This window comes from Crotalus tigris, unplaced genomic scaffold (genome assembly GCF_016545835.1).
Source record: "Crotalus tigris isolate CLP2741 ecotype Arizona unplaced genomic scaffold, ASM1654583v1 scf7180000024394.776495, whole genome shotgun sequence".
Taxonomy (NCBI): domain Eukaryota; kingdom Metazoa; phylum Chordata; class Lepidosauria; order Squamata; family Viperidae; genus Crotalus; species Crotalus tigris.
Window position 1 is genome coordinate 742,262 of NW_024100563.1, and position 7,805 is coordinate 750,066.

Sequence of the window (7,805 nt, forward strand, 5' to 3'; positions counted from 1 at the left end):
ATATGTTAACAACTCTTGAAATAAAAGCAGATCTAGAGCCATCTTGCTGCTGCATAGCACTTTCCTAGGTCATAAAGAATACATGAAGATTCAAAATGTCTGGAGTCTCTTACTACTTTTTCAAAGCATCTAGATAGCATAAGACTTGGAGAGGGCCCAGTGAAAAATTTTATTAGTGACTTGGTGCTGTCTCAATTTACTATAAAAAAAATATCCTAAGTATAAATTGTTTTTAGCACGCTGCTAAAGCAGCCTACATTGTCAGTTAGGGAATACATGCCATTCTTTTTCTCTTTTTTCTTAAATATTTAAAACAGAGATAAAAGGTACAAAAAATTGTCATAGTTTTACAATAATAGGCTGCAGCCTGAAAACTTGCTAAATAACTGTTTCCAAGCATGGACATGGGAAATCTATTCTATTTATGCAAAGAAAGGGAAAATATGTTACTATGTCTTCTCACCATTTCTACTTCTGTGACCCTGTAACCTCTATGCTTCAGTAAGATCAGATATCTTATTATGGTCCATGACCAGAAAGTAACCTATCATACACACACATCAACAAAAGTCACAGTTCATGTTAATAAATTGAAAGTATTTGTAGGTCCCCCTGCAAATACCCAGTAGATAAGGTTTCTTAAGTGATAACTTCTATGATGACTTAGTGAAAACATCATATGTTTTCCAATCTCCTGCCCTTCATAGGCTTTCATTTCCTAAAAAGAAGCATTCAGAAACCTATCAGATATTGATATATTTCTGTCCTTTAACCATCCTAGCGTTTATTATTTTTTTTTCCTAAAAAAAAGCATCTCAATATAGTTGGAGCATTGTTTCAATTTGTGAACAGAAGCCAAAGCATTACATGCAGCAGGGAGCGATTAAAAACTCCAAAGTGCAGTATCCTATTAAGAATATATTATTTTATGTGTTATTTTTTAAACAAAAGGAAAAATAACACATTGTTTCTTAACTGGCAGTTAGTTTAGACTTATCTTTATTCTGTATTTATCCCATACTTTTAATACATTACTTATGACTGTTAGATCTGTAACAAACTGCATATTACTATTTTATATTTGTGCACATTTTCGGGAAATTTGCTCCTTTGATAGAATTTATCCAAACTAAATTACTTTAGCTTCTTTCCAGATGGTATAAATGGTTCACCTTTTACCAAATCATTTCTAAGAGTATGTGCCCCCATACAGCACATCATAATAATGAGAAGGAATAGTTCTCTTACAAACAATATGGTATTTGAATAAAAATAAAAAAAACTGCTTTAAAAATAGACTTAATAGAAACAAGCAATAATCATAGGGGTTTAAAATGCAATAGAAAAATACTGAAGTGGCAAATGTAGAAAAAAAAAGAAAAGAGAAAAAAGGAGGAAAAAATAAGAGAGAGAGAGGACTATTTGAGTGTTCTTTTCCTATAATGTCCACTGTATTTTATGTTCTTATTATTTTTATCCTTTGAATTTTCACCTTAGAACAAAACCTATGCAACAGTAATAATAATATTAACAAAAAAAGATTAGGAGTAATATACAGTAGATGAATGAAGGATTACAGTGATAAATATGCAATTTTGCATGTACTCCTTTTTTTTCTCCTTTCCTTTTCTGATGTTTTTCTAATAATAAAAGAAAAAAAAAACAATGCCACCATCATCATCACCAAAACCACCACGGGGGCAGAACTTTTATCAGAAAGATTGCCAAATGCTGCTCCCCCAGGTCTTGGTTCAGAATACAGGGCACTAAGTATAATACAATACTTGACACAAAGGCCTTAAACAATACCAGAATTTAGGGGTGTGCATGTGTGAGGGAGAGAGATTGCAAAGATAGATAGATAGATAGATAGATAGATAGATAGACAGACAGACAGACAGACAGATAGAATTGAGATATATAGATAGATAGACAAATGTATAATAGAATGTCAGAATGTCAGAATTTAAGTGGGTCAATTAAAAAATGAACTAGAACAGTGGTGGCAAACCTACGGCACGCGTGCCAGAGGCAGCACTCAGAGCCCTCTCTGTGGGCACACGCACTATTGCCCCAGTCCCACCTCCTCCAATGGCCCCTCCTCACCAGCAACTCACCAGAGGAGAATTGCCCTCGGCATAGCCCACGTGAAGCAGCACAGCCAAGGACATGGTAGCTGGGCAGCGGGATAAGACTCCGCCCTTGTACTGTATCGCATGCAGATGATGCTGCGGGGCATGGGTGGAGGGCATGGCCGCCATGGCGCTGCTGGGCTGCCTGGTGGTCTGTGGTGGGCCATGAAGGTGGTGGGTGGCCAAGCAGTTACGGCAGAGCATGGACAGGGGTGGGAGGGTGATTTTTGGGCACTCGGTCTCTAAAAGGTTCACCATCACTGAACTAGAACATATATGAGCTAAATACCTCAAAGGAAAAAAGAAACACTCACCCAATGATTAGAAATGGAAAAAGTTAATGCATTCTGAAAATTATGAAATTATTCTGAAGTCCAATAGTTCAAAGCATTGAAGCATTTATTAAATAAAGTATTAAAGTAACAAGAGTCAGTATTTCATGTCTACATGACAAAAGAAAAATAAATCAGGTTTGAGAATTTCAATCTTGTTTGACACTCAGTAATTTGTGCATATTCACCAACTTTACTACATTATGGGTGATAAGAGAGTACTGATTCAAAGTTTCACAGAATAATTTGGTGTATATAGCAAAAGAGAGAAGATCCATCTTCTTTGGACACCATCATAGAAGAAGCAGTGTAGCAGTCTTAGGCAATTAGCAACATCTGAACTCACATGAGATATAATACTTAAGTTTGAGCTTGGTTGTTTTTCAGGGTTGCCAACAACTGTCAACTACAGTAAGTGCTAAATTATTTATAACCATTCTTGACTTTGTATGCTTCAATCTTACTTTTGTGACCTTCGATTGCCTTTTGCATTTTTCTATACCAAAGCTTTAAATGAAATGAATTGGACAAATAGATATTCCTGGTTGCTGAACCTGATTTTATGGATTTATTTATTTATTCATCACATTTATATTTCCTCTATTATCTTATCACTGTATTTCCTTTATAAGTAGAAATGCTTGACTGCTAGGATGAGTCAGAGCAGTTTTGGGCTAAGTAACCCATCTAATTCCATTCTGGACTGCTGATGCCCCCATTCCAGATTTGACCATCTAGTCAATTCCCAAATTGAGAACAAAACTTTAGATGGCTAATTCTAATGACTTAATGTTGTTAGTTGCGAAGACGTGTCCGACCCATCGCGACCCATGGACAACGTTCCTCCAGGCCTTCCTTAATATACTGTAGCTATTATTTATATGGTATTATGATTCTCTTGGTACTATTGACAGTTAAAAAGCTGGCTCCTACTCACTCAGCCTAAATATTTTTAATTGTTGATTCTGTATTTTTTAGATTGTGACCATTTATTTTTAGATAACAAAATCAACATTTATAAAATATTTAGGTACTCTCTATGTGTATGAGAGAGAGAGAGAGAGAGAGAGAGAGAGAGAGAGAGAGAGAGAGAGAGAGAGAGAGAGAGAGAGAGAGAGAGAGAGAGATGCATAGAAACAAAGGGAAAACAACGGAGAAGCTCTTTTCTCTAGCAATTTTCTTCCCAAAGAATTATAAAAGCATGAGAAGAAAAACAAAGTCATTCTCTTGCCCCTACCTACATTGGTGTTTCTCTTTTATTAAGAAGAAAGATTTGAAGTAGAGAGTCTGCTGTACAATGCATGGGTTCCTTGCATGATTCGGAATTCTTGTATTCAAAGCCTACTGATCTACAACATTCTTTCTGCTTTAGATCTTCCTCTGTCCTAAGTTACAGTGATGAATGATTGTGTCACCCATCCAGTCTCTGAATATCGCATTAACCTTATAATATGAGAATGCCCCAAAGGATCCTTGAGACAGGGAGGAAAAATAACCTTAACTTCTGCATAAAAGTAATAAGGTAGGAATATTTTCTACTTTCAAAAAGAAAACCTAATAAACCTAATATCCAGTATATTAGGTTTTCTTTTTGAAAGTATGAAGAAATTCCTACCTTCTTTCATGCAAAGATCAAAGAGGTCTGTTTAAATGGTTTCAGGGTCCTATGCCAAATGGAGACTGATTGTTACCTGTTTTTTCTTTTGGTATGCAAATATGCTATATATGGTCAGTCAATTCTTGTTAAAGACTCCAATTTTTCAAACTGCAGTTGAATCACTGTTTTGGATTACGAATGCCTTTAGTTAGAATGAAAATAAAATGCAGTACACCCAATCTGTCATGAATCAACCAGGAAAAAACATTTTTTTGTGTCTCTGTGTGTGTTCATACCCTGCTATTATAAGTAACACCGGGTGGATAAATTAACAGCAAATGTGAAATGTAAATTAGTAGGAATTTTTCAAAAGTACTATCTGAAGGGATAAAATCCAAAGGATGCTTATTCAAATCCTTCATCTAGACAATGTAACCATTTTTAACCAGATCCATTATCTTTATCCCCATTTTTATCTATTCTTAGAGCTAATGAGGAACAAATTACGTATTACTCAGGAATGACACTAACTACCCAGTCTTGCACAAAAACAGAATATTACAATTTACATTTAAATGAGATTTGAAATGTTAATGAACAAAATCAGTATTCTAATTTTCTCTACAAATACAGAACATTAAGGAGAACATTTCTAGATGAATTACTTTTGGAAAGATGCTCCAAAATGGCTCAAGTGCCAATTCTGTTCCAGTTACCTTTCTTGTAGCACTTAGCAGGCCTAGCTTTCCACAACATCATCGTTCTGCCTGCTATCATAGAGAGTACAATTTCCAGAATTACTATCTAGTGGTGTCCTTAAATCTGAGGATTCCCCAAACAAGATGATATCCAGAAACTCAGCTGATGTTTTTATTTCTCACCCATTTATAGATCATTGAGCAAAACCTTCTCCTACTGTACCTCTCACTCTACACTGCCCACAAGTTAACTTGTTAAAGCTCCTTCTATAGTTTCACCTCACATTCCTCTCCTCATCGCCATCAATCAACTTTTAACTTTTCTATTCAAATTTTCCAATTTTAACTTTTAAGCACTTTTTTAATTTTTTATAATATTGTATGCTGCCCACAGTTGCTGTATTAGTGAAATGGGCAGCATATAAATCGATCAATTAATCATGATACTTCTGCCAGCTTTTTAAAATGCTTCTCTTCCCTACCTATTGGCTTTGCTTGCCTGCCAATTAAAAGAGTCTTGTGCAGTGGTGGGATTCAAATATGTGAACAACTGGTTCGCTGTGCGGATGTGGCTTCCAGAAGTCCATTCTGGGCCTGGGCAACAAAAAATTAGCTACCGGTTCTGCCAAAGTGGTGCGAACCACCTGAATCCCACCATGGTCTCGTGCCAGCCATACTTCACTTACCTAGAGGTGAACTGCTATGGGAGCATGAAGACAATGGAGCCACTGGACTCATTAGAGGTAATAACACTATATATTATCTGTAATGTATTTATTTTTAAAATATTTTTATTATATTGTGTTACAACCATAATAACATTTTTTTTCTTTTAATGACCCTGTAATCCCTTGCATCTGGGTGGAGTTGAGGCGACTGAATGGAACTGAGTATTTACTGACTGGTTGTCCTTTCTGACACCTGTGCAGAATTTGCAGCAGATATTTCCTCTTTGGGGCCAGAAAGAGAACTCTCTGCTACTACCTAGGATCAAACTCACAGTCTCCTGAATGTGAGGCAAGAGCTCCACCTCTAGGCTACCACGCCATTCGTTATAACAATAATAAAAAATAATATAACAATATAACCCTACTGTACTGCATCTTCTACAAGGACTCACAGACTCAATTCATAACATCGTACTTAATAAAATATCAGGAAAATACTGAACTACTATTATCAGGTTGGTATGAAATAGTTTCTCTGAATTCTACTTCTACATACAATAGTTCTACATAATAGAATAGTAGAATTCTTCAAATTCTCCAAAATTCTACTCTGTTGTATGTAAAATTGGGCAAACTTTAACTGGCCACAGTTAATCCATCACCAATCCCAATATATTATTCTTTCTGTGTTTTATTTTGTTACTATCATTATTGTTTTAATGCTTTTGTTTGCTGGTCTATGGCTGCAATAAAGATTGATTGGTTGACTATAACTGATTATTTGTGATTGCTGTTTTAAAGTAACACTGACTCATTTTAAATTGTGTGCAATGCAGGAACCGTTTTAATTGGCTGGCTGGCCCATTTCATTTTTGGCTTTGAGAAGCTCTGACAGATTTAGTAGCCCAGCCCCACCCCTCATGGGTTGGTTGCTAGCAAAAGAGCATAGCTATGACATGTCTTAGTTCTAAAGTGAAAAGCTGATACACCTGGGGAAAAAATGAAAATGTTTTTTTTTTAAAAAAAAAAATCACTTGTCTCGAAAACATCTCAGTCAGTGCATCTCTAGATGCAATAGCTGGAGAAAGCTCTATATAGCAGGCATCACATGTTTCATAATGGAAATTGAAATAATTGTAGGTTAACATCTTATTACTAGTATAATTTCACTCAAAGGCATGCCAACCAGGACTAAATGTTCATGGAAATTAAACACTTCATGAATATGTTTGCAAACAAAACGCAAAATGAAGAATTAGTTTTTTAAACATTTGTTCTCAGGAGTTCCAAAATAATACAGTATTAATGATTATAATTCTAATCACAACATATTAAGTTGTGGTGGTGGTGGTGGTGGTAGTGGTGGTGGTGGTGGTGGTGGTGATGGTGGTGATGATGATGAGAAGGAGGAGGAGGAGAAGGAGGAGGAAAAGAAGAAGAAGAAAAAGAAGAAGAAGATGCTGATGAAAAATAAAGAGGAAGCCACTGCAATAAAACTCTTCTGCCCCACTGCAAAGTAGCATCCAAAGCAGCTCATCAAATATAGAAAAGAATACACAGCTACCTTAATGGTCTGAATAGAAATATTTATCATATATGTGTCCTATATATTCTGAAACATTTTTAGGGGGAAGAAAAAAAAAGTCCTGTTAAATGAGAAATGCCTAGTAAATCCAGTTGGGAAAAGTAGCAATGGGGAAAGGAGGATTGAGCTTGTGAAGTACAGGATGAACTCAGAAAACGTAAGAAAGGTTACCCTTGGCTACAGTCCAGATGTAGAAACTCCTGTCAATATTTTGAGACTATTGTAGAAACTCATTATTTATTGAAAGGACAGAGACTGGAAATGGAGCATGTTCTGTTCCTTTGTATCAATTTAATACACTAAAGACTCACTGATAACCTTTTTTTCAAGTCATAATTGACAGGTCATCTCAGACTCTCATTGATTACCTTTTCATTTCCTTCCCAGGGAGCATGAATAGAATTTGAAAAGGTAGCAACCTGTTCATTAAGTTTTCTGTTGGTAATGGTAGAGCAATCTTCACATCCATGAGCTATCTGAACTCCACCCAGGCCATCTTCTTGTTTTTCTGTAACAGAAACAGCCCCACACTGGATCCTCATTTAGTGTTAATTGTACTTAAAATAAATTTACTGAAATCAAGGATACTTAAATAAATAAAGCCCTTTTGATTTCAGTGGTCTGGCCTGAGTAATCCAGATCTCCTCTGACATATACAGGTAGTCCTTGACTTAGGACCACAACTGAGCACAAATTTTCTGTTGTCAAATGAGACATTTGTTAAGTGAGTTTTGCCCAATTTTAAGATCTTCCTTGCCACAGTTGTTAAGTGAATCACTGAGGCTGATCAGTT